The sequence below is a fragment of the Falco peregrinus genome, chromosome 16 (genome assembly GCF_023634155.1).
Source record: "Falco peregrinus isolate bFalPer1 chromosome 16, bFalPer1.pri, whole genome shotgun sequence".
Taxonomy (NCBI): domain Eukaryota; kingdom Metazoa; phylum Chordata; class Aves; order Falconiformes; family Falconidae; genus Falco; species Falco peregrinus.
The window spans coordinates 6,059,317-6,078,549 of NC_073736.1; the positions used below are offsets into that span (position 1 = coordinate 6,059,317).

A 19,233-nucleotide genomic window follows, 5' to 3' on the forward strand; every position below is an offset into this window, starting at 1 on the left:
CCAATACCAAGCAGCACACATTTTTATTTAAAAAGAAAAAAATATCTGAGTCAATAACAGGTTAAGGCAAACAAATAGCACATGGAATAGAACTGGTCAGAAGGTTAGGTGGCTGTGCTCTCACACATGGGCCCTGGCTTGCTTGAGTTGAAGAATCTTAGTTACGTGTTTGAAGAGATGCTTCACTTTCTCTTTAAGCATCCCTCCTAGTTGAACGTGATGCTGACTGTCCTCCTTTTGTGCAGGATGTTCGGCCTGTAGGTGTAACTGCAGGTCAGAGAACAGAAAAGCATACCATACGTGTCTGTGAAGCAAGATCGTGCTTTTGAAGGTGTTTATTTATAAGGACTTTGGGGAGCGGGGGAATGAAGTTTTCCATTACTGTTGCTTTTCCCCCTACATCATAACCGATTTCAAATGGTGCTAGACAAAAACTGAGACTCTGAACACCAAGAGAAATCGGTCAGCCTGTGTAAGAGACATTTTCCTGGCTCAGAGAAGAATCCTCTCGTAGATGACAGCTATGCATTCTTTAAAGACGACTATTCAGTGATCTGATCAAATGCTTCATCCGCACAGCGATCGTCTTTTCTGTGTATAATAACGTTTGACAATAGTGAGGTCAAGCAAAAAAATAGTTTAGCTTCATTTTAGTGGCTTGGATGCAAGGGTATAGAAGTCTACCGACATACCACTAGAAGTTACCAACAATCAACTTAAAAAATAATTCTAGAAAAAGGAGTGAATTCTGTGTGTACCGGTGTGACATCATCATGATTGTTGAAGGCACTTTTGTGTTTAACTGCTGAGATCGAATTGTTGGAGGGAAATTCTGTGTTTGCAGAGCAAGTCTCTGGGAGCTATGGAATGATAATTCTATGGTGATAGAGTCCCCAAGCACAGAGTGGACATTTGCTCTAAGTTAGGAAATTAAACATTAGGGGCCTAGTGACTGTATAATGTATAGTGTACTGTGCCTGATGCAAGAAGTGCTATGTTGGTTTTCATGCAACTTTTGGATCACTTTACTCTGGACAACTTTAACTCATATCCATTGTTTATTAAGTAGAAATACATTTGAAGGAAGCTGTTCCTGTTGTGGCCCTAGCTTGAGAGGGTGTATACAGTGGTTGTTTTAAGTGTCTAGAAATCAGATGATGTTACAAAGTGGATGGCTGGCAAAAAAATAAGCATGGGGAAAAGTGCTGGTTTAAGGAGTAGAGGCCATCTGTGAAGTTAGCAGCTGCTTGATCTCCTCCCACGTTGTAATTCTTGCTCCTAGAACACTGATTTCAAATGGTGCTAGATACGAAGTGGGAAAATCTAAGCCACCATGTGAAACCAGCTTCCAGAGGAAGACACATCTCATGCATGGCTGCAGGCTGAGAGAGAAAATCCTTCATCTCCACCGTACCTAGAGAAAAATTCATTTATTTAATTTTATTAGAAAGTAAGACAGTTAACTTTGGGTTAGTTACTTTATTGACGCTTGGTTTTTTGGCATCTTGTGAATAGTTGAGGCTGGTGTAGGAGAAATGAAATACTGTGATGAAGAAACCCACCACTCTGGCAATAACTATCACTTCCTTTCGTAGCCAGGTGGAATATACTGACGTTCTTACCAGTGAGCAGTGAAAAAAAGTCAGACTTCTTTGTAGTGCAGAGTATGATACCGATGGCGAGGTGGAGGGGAAGTTTGTGTTGTACAGAAACACTTTTTTTTTTCATGCACCACAGATGGAACCAGGCTATAAACCTCATTCTGTCCAAGTCAGAGACTATTCTGGCTTTCCATCACTTACTGATCTCAGTACCATCAGAGAGGACAGGACAAATCGGGTGCTTTTTGTGACAAGGAAGGGAAATGTGACTATCGTGGTGTAACTTCCTTTGTCAGCTGTATCCCTCAGCCTGTAAATAGCATGCCTTTAACGAGTGGGGAGTTGCAGATTTTGGGGAGACAAGTTTAAAATTCTTCAGGGACGATGAAAATAAACTGCATGGAATCTGCTCCGAGCGTGGGTCAGAACAAAATCTAAAAAGGGAGTGATTGCAAATCTCTAAGTATAACTCAACGGAAGTTGTTGAGGAAGTAGGTGAGTGTGAGAATGAGTGGCTGACGGTTACTGGAAATGGAATAGGTTTGAGGAATGCTGTAGTGCAGTACAGCTGTGGTAGTTAACTGGTGGTGTAGACGTCTCAGTACAGTGGGAATAGATGGGGTGTCTTGAAGCCTGTGAATAACTATACACGTACATAATTCAGGACCTGTCAAACCCTGGCCACCGTGTCTAACCTGTGGTGATGCAGAAGCTGATGTAAAATGGAGTAAAACGCGGCACAACTGGAGTTGGGAGTTTCACTTACTGATGCCTTAGGTTTTTGGCAACTCTTTGCATTAGTTTTGTAACCAGATCCAAGGATCTGCTTCAGTGCCTACATCCTAATGCACACCCACAGGCAGCAGAGGAAAAGCTCAGAGAAAAAGAGCATGTCCTTCCAAGAAAGTGGGATGGAGGAAGGGGAAAGAGCTGTACTAGATTGCTGTGTCTGGTTATTTACTGTAGTTTCTAAATCCATTATCTGGGGCAACAGGGTGAAAGACAAGTGGAAAGCAGGTTCCCTCCCCAGTGTCTGTCTTCCTGGCACAGTTATTTATGAGGCAACCTGTATTACCAGCATGAGATTTACTACTGAAAAGCTGGACCGAGAGTGAGTTAACGGCTGACAAGGTCAGTTGCAGCACAGCATCCCAGTACCCCAGCATCACAAGTACCCCAGTAGCATCTTTTCAGAAAAAGGCTCATGAATGAGGGTTGCTTTGTTGTTTTTTTTCTTGTCTCAGTAGTAAGCATATGCCTTAAGCAAAAAGAAGTCTTTATTAGGGTTTTCAAAAACAGTTGGTGGAAATGTCACTTATATTTGTGTTGCTGAAAATGAGAGCTTCTCTAGAGGTACGAGCCTTACAGAGTCTGAACTGGGTCTGAACACCTATGTGTACCTTCCCCTCCCCTCTCCAAAGGAGACTAACCTTTCCAGAAATACCATGCAGCAGTGGAAGACCAATGGCTCATTCATTATTTATAGTTTGATAAAACCAGGTTTCACTTCAGCATAATTAAGATGCTGCTGCCCCTTCTTCAGGCTACCTGAAGATTGTCCTATTGCCTTAACAAGCTCCCCTTCCCTCCAGGCAGCTAGAAGGTGTCAGCCCTTTCTGCCAAGCTGCAGGTACACCTTTTATGAAGGATACATCTGTGACAGTATATGCGGTTCCTTCCAAATCTGAAAGCATGCTTGGGCAGGCAGCATGCAGAGGGGAGGAGAAAAAGAGCAGTTTGAGATGCTGTGATACGCAGCACTCAACTATTAATATGCACACATGCAGAAAAATAAACCAGTGCTTGTTTCAGACATTTGCTGGGTGTGTGTTGAATATGTATATATGGACACGCACATATGTGTGGAGACAAGCAGATATTACCGACTGTAGTTGGCTTTGTCAAAGTGTTCTGGAGTCCTCAATAAATAATAGTAGTAGTAGTACAATATTATCATTCAGTGGGTTTTTCCTCCTTGTTCAGATGTGTTTTAGTAGCAGTCCTGTTTTGTAATTCTTTCAGAGGAGCATCTCAAAGACTTTCACAGGCTTCACACTGCTTTATACATTCTACACGAGACAAAGGCAAAAAGGGAAGAAATCCCTGCCTGCCCACATGAAAGGGAACTTCCTCCCTAGTCTTAAGACCTTTAATTTAGTCTGCAGGAACAAGGCAAGGCTGGATGTCACAGACCTGATTTTTCACAACGTACAGCTTACAAATTTAAGGCATTTCTGGGGCTTCCATACTAAGCAAAACAGATCTCTGCATGACCCTGTCTGCATCATAATTTTTTTCTTTTGTTTTCAAATCGTGGAGTCAAACTCCTGGTTCATCAGGCTGTGGTCTGGTCTCCCCTGGAGAAAATATTCCTGTTCTACATGCAGAAGATCTGAGCTTCAATGATCATCCTCACAGTCAAGGAATGAGTCAGACCAAGGCCAGGTGCAGGACAGAGGGGTGTGACAGTACAAGTGGTGACCTGTAAGGGGAATTGAAATGAGTGAACTTCTAAGGTTTCAAAAAAGCTTCCTCGGCCTGGGGGAGCGTGTAACTGCATCTGTTTGTTGTGCAGTTCTGTTACTGTGTGGTGTTGCGTAGGTCAGGTATGGACAAATGTGCCCTAACTTGCAGCCCGAGCCCATCGTTGGTGTGTAATGCTTTCTGTGTCAGCAGCAGTGCTGACCTGGGCTGAGTAAAGGTGTAGGGCAGATGCTGCACTGCTTGGTGAAGTTGATGCTTGTGACTAGAAGATGGTTCTGGAGATGCTACTGCTATTATGGCCAGCAAAAACACGTACTTCCCTCATGAGTTTAAAGCATAATGGAGATTATATTTTATTCCCTTGATTAGTAGCAGAATAAAAACTCCAGGTTGCATTTCCTGAATTGAATGTAGCCTTTAGTCCTGCTATTGTAACCTGCAGTATAAGTAGCAAAGTTAAAAGCCAGGTACTCTGGGTCTGCAACCCCTGTGCTGTCAGCCCCCCCGCCCCCAAAACCCAAAGGTAGGCTGGACACTGGACTGTGGCATGCTGCCGGTAAAAGCCTGAAAAGCCTTTTTGTCCCATTTAGCTCTATTTGAGCAATGGGACAGTCAGGCCTGCTTGACATTTGAGTCACTAATTTCAATTCCTATTAAGGGTAATCTGTCAGAGCACTCGCCAGCATTTCTCCAGCTGTGCTGAGCTGTTGAACAGCCGCCTATGGTTCTAACCTGTTTTTTAACATGGTCCAGTTGTTTGAGGGTTTTGGGGGTAAGGGGGAGGCCAGGATTTTGTTTGCTCGTTTGTTTAACGTAGGGAGAAGCAGCTTTTCCAGACAATTTGGGGCAGGCCAGGTGCTAGCTAGTGTCTGTGATGGCTGAAATGTGGCTTGTTGATGAGGTCTGAGAGGTCCATCTCTCTAGCCTTTCTGTTTGCAGGCTGGCCTCCCTGAAGGCACACCAGCCTCTGGTTAATTCTTGCTGCTTTGAGTGAGTTTTGATAGAGCTCGTTCCCAGCATGGGTTTGGTGCCAACCAGGATTCTCCGAAACAGTGCTGAGCCACACGCTGGCAGTCAGCACTGGCGAACAGGTATTGGTTCGGATGCAGCGAACCGTGGTTTGGGGACAAGGTGGTTGAACACTGCCCCAGGCACACCGGGTGATGGGATGGGCTGTGCCAGCCTTCAGTTTATGGTTCTGCCATACTGACCCACATTTTCTGTGCTGCTTGGGTCTAACAAAGGAGGCTAAAAACAAAGCACAAGAGATCTTTAATTTTCAGGTTACAGATTTTCTGGAGAAATTTGGAGATAGTTCATAACAGCGCAACATCACTAAAATACTTGGGATTTATTCACAAGAGCTGTTTTTTTTTAAATCCCAGAACTTTGTTTCAGACTGTTTAGTAAAATATAACACTTACTTGCTATTGCTTATCCTAAACCTATTCTGAACTGAAGGGAGCGGTTTTATCATGGTGACCATTCTAGGAGTGCTAAATATTAGGGCTGCAGTTTCTAATCTTGTGATTCCTGTCTGCTTATCTGAAATCACTTTGATGTGCCTGGAATCATACAGTTTTCCTCTACCTTTCCTTCGTGAGAGTTCCTAGGCAAAACCACAGCCTGTTTGGAGAGCGTGGGAACTCCTGAACCACTGAATCCTATGGAGGATTTCAGATTTCAGAAGGAACGACGAGATGAAACTGGGCAAACTTACAGGACCCAGGTCATGGAAGAGCAGTAGGAAGGTGCAGCAATGAAAACTCATCAAACTTAGCCATACATAGCTTGACTGTGCATTACAAAACTAACTATGCTAAAAAAAATTATCCAGCGAAGTAGCTGAACCAGAAAAGTAATTTTCTGTTCCTAGCTTCTGTACCTAAGCATCACCTTAGACTATAAAGTATTGATTGCAGGTCGTGAAAGCAGTCACAGGGAGATTATTGTTGTGATTTGTATAGTCAGTCCAGGAACATGGTGTTCCCCTGACACTACCATTCTAGCTACTTTAGGTAATGTCAAGGGAAGTCATGTTTTTCTTTGTGTCGTTCAAGAGACAAAAGAATGTCCTGTGCTAGTGAAGAGCCCAAGGAAACAAATACTGCCAGATGTTCACTGAAGTATAACCTGCCATTAAACCGGACATTTGAAAAAATGCCTTCAGCACCCTGCCATATTTAACACTATCCACAACAGAAGGACCTGGCAAAAAAGCTGGAGAAAAGCATTGACCAGACCTCCTGGTGTGACTCCCCTGAGCACGTGAGCTGTTCGGTTTGTACCTGCTCTCAGGATTCCTATCGCTCTGTCACTGAAACTTCACCGTGTGTTTGAGAGCCATCGTCAGTGTGTAAGAAACATTTGAACTGTGTATCCGTGTACAAAATTGGTGGCTGCTGTTGCACACCTACTATGCACCATTTGCACTGGATGGAGAGTGTTTGTGTGGGGAGCTGAAGAGCTTAACTCAGAAATAGCTGTCTTCCTTGGAAAGCTTAAGGTCTGAATCACACTGTGTTGGCTCAGTTTTTAGCAGACAAGCTATCACATATGCCTCCCTGTAGGCGAAGAGTCGTCACTGGCATCAGGATTAGCAGCCAGGTTCTTTACCTTCGAAAACTAGAGAATTAAGATACTGAAGGCTAAGGCTGACTTTAGGTGCAGTCAGGGCTGGAGGGTTTGGGGAGGGGGCTAGCAACACTGAGTAGGAAGGGTCTGCTCCTGTCTGTGCTTGGCCTGCACTGGTCCCCATGTCTCTCTCCATCCAAAAGGAGCCAGGTAACGTGCTCCCAGATTTAACTTTGTTATTGCAGCGATGGGGACAAAGTAAGTTATTTTGCTCAACATCCTTGACGCATTCACTGCTCCACTGCTGCCTGTGAAGCCGAGAAGACTAGAGCCAGCCTTAACGTAGCCATGGCTGATGTTGCCCCGAGTCAGCTGAAAATACTAGTGACACGGACAAATAGGAACACCGGAGAAAAGTGTGGAAACCTGGGAGGGGACAAGACAGCTACTGAGCTGAGGTACCTGATACTGAAACCCTGCGAGAGACAACACTAGCTTGACAGACACTGGTGAACTTGGAGCAGCCTGCGGAGTCCACCTGACGACTACAGGACAGAAATGCAAATATATTTGGACACATTTACTATTTTTTTTTCTGGAACACAGTGTTAAGTTGATGCCTATCCTTAAATACATGCCACTCCTGATTCCTAGCAGTCCATAGGAAGTCTTGGGGGGAAAAGGGGATGAGAGAAGTAGTGCAAAGTTTTTTGTAGTTAGCTCAAGAAACAAATTATAGATACGTATTTTAAAACGCCTCAGAGACACAGGATTTTTTGAACCTACAGGTTTGGACTCAGTGGCCCGCTACTGCAGTAACATTAATTTTCAAGCCTCATCTCCAAGTTCAGGACTCAAGCACTGCCACACTTGCAAGAAATGTGGACTGGGAGTACCTGAACCAACTGGCCGCTGCCAATGAGTCAGGGGAATGACCTTGCAGCAGGCAGCTCACGGTACCTCTCTCGGAGCTGTGCCAGTATAAACGGCACTGGCGTCTCTGAATGCTGCTGAAACCATTTTGTGAGATTCCCGCGTTGGCCTTTTCTACTGCTGTCTTTGCACCAAAACTTCTGAGTGGGTGAGAACAGAATAGGGCACTCCCTTCTTGTTCCATAACAAGGGCATCTTCGTGACCTACGCTCGGGGCTGTCTCTATAAAGATACATGGAGGAGAGGGGCAACTCGTATGTCTTGCCTGTACCTCTGTCCACTAGCATCAGCGATAGATACTTAGAACTGACTTAAATCTTACCCTCCCCTCCAGCCACACCCATATTAAATTGTAAGAAAACACCGTGAGCAAGTTTTAGAAAAAATACACGGCAGCAGTGAATTTTCTGGATAGGTCTGGAAGTGATTTGTAGGAGGAGTGAGGGCAGAATACTTGGCATTTGGACATTTTAATGAATTTTCCCAAATAAGAAAAGAAAAACATTTGCTCATAGACTTTAAGCTTTTCACAGCATCAGTAAAGCTCCTGACACAGAGCCCAACGCTGTATTTGTATAACATGGAAATTAACAGCAGCAGCAGCAGCAGCAGCGCTGCAGGCTTAGAGTCTACTCTGTGAGCAACAAAATGGCTAGGGGTGCTGTCGTGTTCATTCGGATTCCAAATGGTGAAATAGGTGAGTGCCGATATATCTGCCACTTCAGGTATGGTTGAGAACTTTAACATCAATATTAAATTAATGTTTCTAACCATATTCAAGCTTGTGCCCTCATCAGCTCAACTCCGTAAAGCACAGACAGGAACCAACAGCAAAATCGGACTGCGTCACAGATGTAACATGACCATCGGCAAAACAAGTGCAGAAAGAGATCATGGCTGTCTCGTCATTCAGAGAGCCTTCCTTCGACAGCAAAGAAGACTAAGACGGTAATGCTTTTAAATTTACATTGTGAACATTTGCAATCCTTAACTTCCTTTACCAAATTTTGTGGTCCTTGAACAGTCAAAACTCCCAAGAAAATCGCATGTATTTTGCCAACAGACCCAACGCATTAACGAACACTGCGTCATAATGCCGCACTAAGGCTGAGAGATAGACTAAACCCCACTTTACAAAGGAAGGAAAACAAAAATACAGAAAATGAATCAGCTTACACAATGTCACACACACAAGTGTCAGAGGGAGGAAGAAATCACAGCTTTCCCAAGTCCTTTTGTAGGAATATGCAGAAAAACATTATGGAACACTTAGCCACGTACAGCTAACATACAGTAACAATACCATCCCTATGCACAAAATCGCTGCTGTCCTACAGAAATATGCCATGTCCCCTTCTTAGCCTTGTTTCTTGCCAGTCCCACAGATTTACCTGCTGACAGTAACCTCAATTCCTGAGTAATGAGATTTACAGCTGATGTTTAACATTGAAATAACTCCTCTTTTACCTCTGTCTCTTTACCCTCCCTGCATTTAGTCACGATTAAACCCTCACTGTGGCAAAAAGATGGTAGCAAGAGGAATAAAACCAAGCGCATCCCTACGCTGAAGACAGATACTCAAAAAGTGCGCATATGCCTAAGCGAGTATACTGCTACCCGTTGCACCTCCTTTCGAAGGGCTGAGAAATGTCACGGAGAAGCACTAGCTTTGCGAATTAATGGGGTCCTCCACCCCACAACTGTCACGGGCAAAATTGCAAAGGGTTGTCCGTTCAGACGGCACTCGGTAAAACAGACTCAACCCACCCGTCTTCCATGCAACTGAGCATCATTCCTTAGTCCGGCTCCTGGCTGTACAGAATTACCTCCTTGACTGCCTTGTACTGTTCCTGTATGTGTGCGTATTTATGCCTGTCCATCTTGCTGCAGGGACCACCGTTGTTGCTGCTATTCCTGTTGTTCCCCTGCTCTGCGGAACTGGCGCTGCAGGAGGCAAGGATGCTCCAAGGGAGCCAGCTACAGCCAGTGAAGGCTCAGTGAGTCAGGAGGGGTTGTGACGACTGCAGTAAGAGTCTGAAATTCCCTATGGAATCTGGCAGAAAAGGAGGGGAGGCAAGAAAGGTGGCGATGGGAAAGAGGGAAAAAAAGTGGGGAGTGGCAACTACTGGCTGTTTTCTTTTTCCCTCCCTGTTCCTACCACCGCACTGCTGTTGGAAATGGCATCCTTCCCTCTACGGTACTGCGCAAAGGAATGGAGTCGGGGATAAAACCGCAGCGCGTACGGCCTTTGAAACCAACCAACCAAAATTCGGCCGGGTTGAGTGTTTGTGTGTAAATACAGCTCTTCTCTCTCTCCCTCTCTCTCAGACTGCCGTTCAGCGGACAGGCTACTGCTGAAGTAAAGGGACGACGGACGCAGTGTGTCTGAGCCACTTCTGAACCCAGTGGTTGTTGCTTAACAACCGGACCTGACGCTTGAGATGTCAACGAGTGAGTAATACAGATTAAATGCTTATGCTGCCATTTCCCTAAACTTGTTTAAGCCTCGATATGATGAAAGGCTATGGTATAATGTTCCATGCCATATGAGAAAGCAAAGTTACCACTCCACTGAATAATCAGGAGACTTCCTCAGCCAGAAGGACCAAGCTCAAAGCTGGTTGTGTCCTCAGCAGTTCCAGGCAGAGTTGCCATCTTCCTTGCTGCTCGCTTTAAGAAGAGAGGTGAAAAAATAGTATAGTAAATGGTTAAGAGAGAAAAATGTTCTCCCCTTCATTTCCTCATCCTCTCTCTGGAGCTGCTCTCTGCCCTCAGTCTCCCATTCATCCCTACCCAGTCCTTCCCAGTCTATCAGTCCCTGCTTTCTAATGCTTCTGTTTCTTCTGCAGATCTTCACAGGCCCGTCACTTAGGGTTGTCTTCATCTCTCCCTGATGTTACCGAGCCTGTGGCAGACTCACACTTACGCAAACAAAAGCTGAGTTTGGGCAAGAGTCTTTTTCACTTCTTTAATTATTTCCCACGACATAATTTCCAGGTGCAATCCCTGCCCCGAGCAGTTTACAGCCCTGCTAGCACTTAACCACCTTATAAGGGAGAAGGAAGAAAGCAAGCAAGCCAGAAGAGCCTCAAACCCCAGTACTTTCCCCTTCCCCGTGGTTTGCAGCTCTGACACGTCATCGTCGCAACTGCACGGCAAAACGAAACCACCCCAGCACCCGTGCGGGGCACCCATGGGTGTGAGATCGGGTACCCGCCGCGCCGTGGAGTGAGCTGCTGCTTTGCTGCCTGCTGGCCCTGCCTGGGGGGCGCCCGGCAGCCCCCCCGGAGCGGCGGGGGGGGCAGGCAGCAAGCAGGCAGCGGGCAGAGAGCTGCCGGCACTTTGAAGCAAGTGAAATCAACGTTGAGATTTGACACCCAGTCCTCGACCAATCCGGGAGGGCTTTTCACCTGCCATCACCTCCTCCGCCAATCGGACGGCGCCTTTGGGCTGAGAGCCCTCCCCGGCCAATGGGGAGCCAGCTCTGCCACTTAGTTAATGATGCAGCAGTACAGGGAAGACTATCACATGTGAGCTGGAAGGCTGCCAACATGGAGACACGGAGAGAGCAAGGTAAACAACTTTCCAACGCCAAAATGATGACATTTAATCCCTAAATGCTAGCTTCCCGTCTCGACTCATCTTTAACCCCTTTCAGCTGGTGTGGAAGCGTCTGGAAGGCACAGTCTACCTGTCCCCAGTGCTTTTAAAAACTGGACGACATGCCCTGCAATGATCACTGCGTCACCGTTTACCACTTTCCGAACTACGCAGTGACAAACCTCCGAGCTCTGAAACGCAGAGCGCCTGTTAACCCCTCCACCAAACCCTCACCGACATGCCAGCCTTCAGAGAGTCGGGGGGGGGGGGGGGATTGGGGGTGGGGGATAAAAAGCCCAAACAAAACATGAAAACAGCAGTCTTTGCAAAGTTGTCATCTCTCCCCCACGACTACTACCCTCCTCTGCAGTACAGCAATGCCGGCAAGAGTGACATTAGTACAACCTGTGCCGTCATTCCATTGAGAAAACAGCTCTGACGCAGAACAGAGCAATCATACCCAGCCAAAATAATAATAAAGGCACTTCGGGATCCGAACATAGGGACGCTGGGGGAAAGGGACGCCCTGCAAATAATTAAAATACGTAGATGCAGCTGAAGCCCCATCCTGATCAAAGGGTACGTACGTGAGAAAGACGAACTGGACCGAAGAGCTCTGCCCGTGCACCATCTGCGCAGTCCTCAGCCCTCCGCTCGCTGTGTAGCGCCGCAGAATAGAAGGTTCCAGAAATTTCCCTTCCGTTAACCCTTTCGGTGTCTGCCCACTCTCCCTCCCCGCGGGATTAAGCGCGCCGGGTCTCCAGCATCGTCAATGGGCGAAGCCTCCTACGCCAACCAAGTCCAAATACGATCTTAAAATGACACTGGATGGTGGCAGGAGCCCAGTCCCTGGTGTTGGTGTTACTTCTCTTTCTGGAGCCCTCTCTGCCTCTCTTGCTGCCTCTCTCCCCTCTTGCTGCAGCAGGGCTGTTGCTGGTAGACCTATCGACGGAGCTTGCTCTCTCACTCTCTCGCTGAGCTCTGTGACGCAGCTCTAAATTCTCCAGCCTGCTCCCTGTGTTATAAGAGCGGAACTGCAGCTTTCCAGGGAGCCCGTGCCAGCGGTGCCAGGGCCAGGCAAACCGAGGGAACGTCGCTCCTGGACTCTGCACCTTTTTTTGGTAATTATTATGTTCCTCACCTCTGTTTCTGTGCCTCCTCCGAGGCTCTCAGCCTCGCATCTCCTTCTCTGCTTCTGAGTCATACTTACTAGGTTAACTCTTTTAGGATTGGTAGTCAGCAATACAAATCTCGAACAAGCGCAGCTGAAACCACAGCCAACTTTGTGGTGGTTTCTGCTTTAAAAAAACCAAAGCAAATCTTCTTGGCTCTAAAAAACAAAAACACACACACACACACACGCACACACACGTTCCAGTAGAGAGTTAGTGCTTTTTCATTAACTGTTTCTGTGACAGGAACCACTACTTGACTTCCTAAAATAAAATGTGTTTTGGGCCCACGTCTTGCAAATGCTTAGCAGGCAGCTCCCCTGAAGCACAAGGCAACTTAAAAGCTTCTGCTCCTGTGAAGGAACACAGGTCTTCTGGGCATTAAGGCATGAGGCTGCTGCTGGACCCACAAGACCCTGCTACGCTGGCTGCAAGACATTGATCAGCATCTGGTTCAGCCACTGGGCAGATGCACGGTGTAAGATAAGGTACTGAAAGTGCTAGAAAGCTACAGGCTCTTCTTAATCTGAGCAGTATTAATAAGTGTTATCACACACACAGATTCAGAATGCTCAGCGTAGGCAGGGGAACTATTAACTGCGTTCCTGGAATCACCAGAATCCAATAATCTCTGTCAAAGAAAGTCCACAAACACCTATGTATTTCAGCACAGCAGGCTTCGCCAGGCCGGAAGAATTTTGCAGATGAGCACCATCTCCTCGTCTCTCCCCCGTGAGACCAGCCCTGGCAGTAACTCCGGTGCCTTCAGTCGACTCCAGCACCAGGCAGGGGAAGCAGCGCTCTGCTGCCTTGTAGCCTCAAAACCGGAAAATGTGGAGGAGGATCAGTGGTAGATACAGCATCTGAGAATCAAAGGGAAGGTAATGGAGAGCCAGCACTGTACCAGGGAGTTCGTGCATCAGTCTGCATATACAAAAGGGCAAGCGAGAGAGCCAGCAGTCCATTTGAAAAACACAGAATCAAGAGAGATCGCTACTACACAGCTACATCTGCCATTTTAATTCCGGACTTCAGAGCTGGCTGCAAGCTTTGGGTTTTTCACTACAACCAAAGCTGAAGTAACCACTATTTTTTCTCTTCACAGCGTCTGAAGAGCCTGAGCTATTTTGGGATTTGTCTGTACTACACTGAAAATGACACCTGTTACGCACAGACACAAATGAGAAGAATTGCAAGCTCCTGGTTTCTCAGATACGATTCTACAAAAAAAAAAAGAAAAAGATCTTATGAGCTAGGGACCTGGGAGGGCAGCACCGGCTCTCGCTGTGGGGTGAAGGGGGGGATGACCCTTGCCAGTTGAACAGTCAGACACCAGTACAAACAATGTAAAAGGTCTGCAATACATGGTTTCTTATGCAGTCAAACCCATGGGACTTCAAGCCTCACATACACACTTTGTGGCCAAAGCTGCAAGCATTAACTACTTCAGTTAACGAAGGTAAAATTGTAAGGGCGCTATGGCTACTTAAATGAGTCACCCAGCAGTGCTACTTGCTAAAGTAGGCCGGTGTTTTATGTGATGTTAAGCTGTCTGTGCTGGTTTCGGTTACCCCTGAGTTATCTCCGAAGCTCCCAACGTGCAGGGTCAGAGCGGATTTTCCGCATTCCCCGTTTTCCCCATCGGCGTGCAGCTGATTTACAATCCTCGGTGCTGTGCAGGCGAGACAGAGGCCATCTCGCTGGACCCGCGAGACCCAGCGGAGCTCTGAACATGATTGCGTACAGCACTGGAGCAAGATAAAAGGCTCGGAGCCTCAGAAGTGGGACAGTTGACTGGTGCTTTTAGCTCACAGCGATTTTGTCAGTCTTGTGGTATATTAAGAAAGTAAAACGGAGCTTTGATTTATTTAAAATTATATCTTTCTGGTTGCTTTCAGGGGAAAGGCGGCATTTATTTCATGGTTTACTTTCATTTGAAAATCACCAGCCATGGAACGTTTTTCCCTTTACCCGACGGTAAGTATTTGCTTTATGGTGGTGCTCAGACTCCCAAGAAGACTCAAAAGCCGCACTGTGCTGGGAAACACTCAAGTGCATGACTAAGAAAACATGGCACAATGGGAAGCTTCAGCACTTGCAGCTGAATAATGAGGCCCCAAAAAGTCATCTTCCCCCAGTCTTGGCCAGGATTTGGCATTTTCTGGGAGCTGGAGTAAGGAAGGAGAGGCTGTGATTCCGTGGTAGAAATCTAGGCTGCTTTTCACTTTTAAGTGGAGCCTGTGTACATGTTTTGTTACTGGAGGCGGGGGTGGGGGTTGCTTTTGCTTTTTCTCCAAACTGAAAGCAGGAGACAGAACTTCAGATTTGCCAGAACTGACTGTGGGGAAGCAAAGACCTGGGCTAGAAAGCAAGCTTGGTAAATGGAAATAATCCATGGCTGTGGTTGGAGGCAGAGGAGGTGAGTCTCGCTGTGCAAATGCTGGTGTAGGATTCTGTTCCAAAGCGAGGGGTGACCTGACGGCTGACTGCAACTGTGCCATGGGTGCTTATAGAAAAGAAAGTTTTGATAGTGCTAGACAATATAACACGGTATCGCAGCTTAGAACGGGAACGGTTCAGGCTGGATGTTGGGGGGGGGGGGGGGGAAATTCCTTCAGGAAGGTGGGAGGGGTTGAACCCCCAGCCATCACTACTGAGTCTGCTGCCAGCTGGCAGTTTCCCTCAGCATCTTGAAAGGATCGGGAGCAATTCATCAGTGAGCAGAGGAAGTGTGGGCATAAAGGTGCATCCTCAGCCCCCTGGCATCTCCCATGCTATTTTCTGCTGTCATGCTACAATGACCTTAATAGCAATAAGATGCGAAATCTGTCGTTACAAAAATCTAACCCTTGTGCACGTCATTCTTGGTATTGTGGGTGACAAAATAACCTCAGCCATCCACTCAGGAAGGTCCTTGGGCTTTTATAATGAGGAACGAAACCCTCGTGGTACCACCTGCACTTTCAGCTTCCTGCTGGCAAAGCCTTGGCTCAAGTTTTGGTTTAAATGCCATCAGCCACACCTTCCTCCCATGCAGGAAGCTGCGATTGTTAAAATCAGGGCATGTTCCTGTTTAACTAAAAGCTGAGATCAAATAATCCAAAGGCCTTGACTATGCCAAACAAATTCCTGCCCGGGACGTAGCAAGTCTGTGCAGCTGTAAATCTGTAACCCCTCGACCTCAGTATCCCTGTAAATGATGTCTTGGCACATCACCTCGGGGAGCGGTTGGTAGTAAACAGAAGGAGCAAAAAATCAGGCAAAGGTGGATGGGGGAATGGGAAAGGTAATAATAATAATAATAATGCTTAGCACAGTATTCTTCAGTTTACCAACTAAAAGTCCTGGAAGTTGCTTTAAAATGCAAAATAGTATGTTTTTCAAATGCTGACACGGTATTACTTTTTCAAAATGTGAAAATTGTCAGTGCTGCCTCTTCCTCACAAAACGCTTAACCTCAGTGAAACGATGGCTTCCAACAAAAGTCTTATTTCAGCACAGAATTCCCAGCCAGTTCCATTCAAGGAATACCAGCAGAAAGAGGAACACGACAGCCCATCTGCCGGGACTGCTTCCCCTACCCCTCACCAGTCAAGAGGATTTTTTAAATTTCCTTTTAATCTGAATGTTGCAATAGAAAATAGTCCTTAAAAAAACCCCAACAGCTTACTTAACTCTTTGCTAAGTAAGAAACTGGCAAGTTTTTAATGTTTACTTATTTAAATTTAATATAATTTTGCATATGGGAAGGCTGAATTAAATAAAGGTTAAATATTAAATAATTTGACCCACATTGTATCCGGAATCAGAGTTAAAGCTGATCTGGAAATCTGGGAGTTACTTGCTCCCAGATTTTACTCAAGTTGAGCCTCTTGCTTAATTATAGTCTTTATTGCACAGAAGGCCCCCAGTCAATTAGTGAGACGTAACCATCACCTGAAACACAAACTGCCGGAGCAGTGTGGCTTTTAGAGGAAATTGATAGAAAATGATTTCAAGGAGGCACTTTCATTTTTCAAAGGAAAAACAGAAAGAAGACTTTGAAGTCTTCTTCCAGTTTTCACACGTATGTGGACAACACCGGACAATTCACGGTCTCACTGTGCTATCCTAACAGTCACCGGGACATGCAGATTTCCAGAAAACTGGAAATTTGCAACTCCAAAATAGAAATATTTCTTAATGCGGCTACCAAACTCCATGAAGGGATATTCTACATGATGTACTGCGCTTCAGGTTTTGTTCCACAGTGACCACAGTAGGAAAGTTAGAGTCACGCAAACGTTTAGGTTTAGACTTTTTTTTTCCCCCTGAAAGGTTTATTTTTCTAGACAAGCTTCATTAGCGAGTACCAGAGAAATGACCAGCACTTGCTATTCCCAGTGTGTACACACGCTGTTGCTCTCACTGGGGTCCCATCCAACAGGAGGAAGAGCAGGCAGGTGTATAAATAGCAATAAAACCCTTTCTGAAACAGTTTTAAAGCTGGTTCCGCGCACCTGCTTGGGTATGCACAACGGACTGCGCACCAAGAGCGCGGTGGGGTTTTCTCGTAGTGCTTTTCAGGGGTGGTTTGAGGGAATTGGATGGAACAGCTGGCGGGGACATCAAAAGACTGCAAAGTCAGAGGTTTGGGTTTGATCCTAAGAACTGTCGGGGATTGTTGTCATTGGGTAGTCACATTTGCATCAAACGCTTGCATTCTTTCTGCAGACCTAGCCCGCACAATAAAGCAAGGCACTGAAGTGGAAGCCTGCAGGTGAAAACCTAGCCCTCCCTTTGAAAACTTGGGAGTCCTGGAATTTACCCTGTTGAACTCTTAAGAAAATCCCAGCTGGAAGAGCTGAGATCCTTTTCAAAGAGGTGGCACCACATTAACATACAAGCTGCTTCAAAGCAGAGCTTAGGGCCTTGTGTTGAAGCCGGGTTCAAGGTATTTAGCATCCTCACCCGAGGGCTCTGCCTTGCTCGCTGTCTTGCAGCGTTTCTGGTCAGTGCAAGGACAGAGACGCGGTCCTGAGGCAGCTCCCCAGCCCCCAGCCGCTCTGCCCACACTGGGAGAGGGAGCAGGAGCAGCCAGGCTCCCTGAGCTGCAGGTTTTCCTCAGTTCCAAATCTAAGGAGCCAACAGCGCTGAGACAAAAGTAATTATTTCAGCTATTAGCTAAGAATAGAGCTGGCGGGGGTGCTGTGCATGGCTGAGGTGCACTGACAGCACAGTCGGAGGTAGCGGGGATTGCAGTGGAAGCACAGAAATAGCCCTTCTCCGCGCTCAGCACTTTGAAGCCTCGTGAGTCACTAAAATACACGGAGTGGGGGGGATGCACACACAGGTGGGGTGCAGAGGGAAATCGACCCTGCCCTCCGTCTAAAACGGAACGTACCCCTGGGCTGGTTGCTGTGTTTTTGCGGGGAGAACGGCGTGTTGCTGAGGAGCCTGTTTTTCCCCAAGGAGAGCATCTCGCCAGTCACCAGGCAGCGGACCACCCTCACGCTTCCCACCCACCGGAGAGGAGAGCACGGCTGGCGCAGGGGAAACCGCCGGCAGCCCCGATGCCCGCACCCGCTCAGAGGTACCGGTCCCCTGCCCGGGGAGGGACACGGCCCCCGGGGGGGCTCTGCCTGCCCCTGGCTCCCACCGCCCTGCGCCCAGCCCCCCGGCCAGCCTCGCGTGGGGGCTGTTTGCACAAGCCAAACATTCCAGGGGGGGGGACACAGTGGAACGGGGGAATCTATTGATCTCGGTCCAACTGTGTTTCACAGTGTTTTCCTAACTAACTGCTAATCTCGCTTGAAGTTCCCTTTACAAATACATTAGAAAAGGTTAAACATACAAAGAGCAGGTATTTCAGTACGGGAGCAGTAAATGATGAGGTGCTCAGCTGGCTGTCCATAGATGTCTTTAACGTCTTGTCCTGATGCAATTTAGCAAAAATCTTATCGGTATCGCTGCATGTTTTCACTCACTGTAGCTTGGAAGAGGCAATTTTCCTTCTGTGCTGTTTGTGCAGCCCAGGCTACAACACATTCCTGATCTATGACTTATGTTTCCAAACTACATAGTAAAATGAATAATAATGATAGTAAAAGTTTTACAACTTTTTTTATACAGCAACCTTTGCATTACTTTAGTGCTGGATTTTCCAGCTGTTGTGCGTGGGGGAAAAACTAGTGGGTTTTGGTTTTATTCAAACCATACGCAACCAAAACAAAAAGAAAAAAATTCAAGGTTGAAAGAAATTTTTTTTATCAATCCTGGCTGCAACTGCAGAAAGAGTTGAGCTAGATAGAATTAAACATCTCAGATGGAGCACGGACAGGGCATCAGACAGCTTGCTAAAAATAGATTAATCCTAATTACAGCCACACTTTTTCAAGGTTTCCCATTTCACAGGGGGACGCAGAGGCTGTGAATGGAAAGGGGGATATCGGTGCCCACTGTGGCAGCAGCGGGGCTGGGGGGCACACGCTGCCCGTTATTGTGTAACCCCAGGAACACGCCGTCCTGCGATGGCAGTAACGGCAGGGTCGGCAGTGACGGCAGCAACAGCAGCGTCCCGCCTCGACGCCCTTCGGCTGCCGGCTCCAGCCCGGCGGCACAGGCTTAACTCGCCGCCCGGCCCTGGCAATCTGCTCTGCCCAGTTAGCAAAACCAGACTGAACTGCTGCAAAACAGGGTTTGGGAAACATGTGCTTTGCTGGTTGAAGATTTAAACATCACCCCTCTTCATACCGGCAGCCCCGGGAGCTCGGTGATGTGCCAGAGCTGCTTGGTGCGACTGAACCCCCCCGGAGCGGTGCTGTGCAGCAGCACATCCCGTAAGAACTGCCATAAATCCCTATTGGCTTTATTTCCTCTGGACAATATCA

The 19,233-nt window shown here is 46.9% G+C and overlaps 2 long non-coding RNA genes across 11 annotated transcripts in view; one reads left to right on the forward strand and one right to left on the reverse strand.

The window, feature by feature from the left end:
* LOC129785771 (uncharacterized) lies at nucleotides 1-12,288 on the reverse strand. The gene is made up of 2 exons (XR_008750006.1): nucleotides 11,780-12,288; nucleotides 1-1,414 (listed from the first exon to the last, which is right to left on the reverse strand). It is a non-coding gene; the product is annotated as an uncharacterized LOC129785771 (long non-coding RNA).
* The window catches only part of LOC114014193 (uncharacterized), a 25,961-nt gene continuing 8,152 nt past the window's right edge, over nucleotides 1,425-19,233 (forward strand). For 3 of the 10 annotated variants that reach the window (XR_008750004.1, XR_008749998.1, XR_008749999.1), the window contains exons 1-3: nucleotides 1,425-11,165; nucleotides 13,470-17,936; nucleotides 19,103-19,182. This is a non-coding gene — a long non-coding RNA (uncharacterized LOC114014193). The remainder of the gene's footprint in view (nucleotides 11,166-13,469; nucleotides 17,937-19,102; nucleotides 19,183-19,233) is intronic. The other 7 variants (XR_008749994.1, XR_008750003.1, XR_008750001.1 and 4 more) reach the window with 6 other exon arrangements.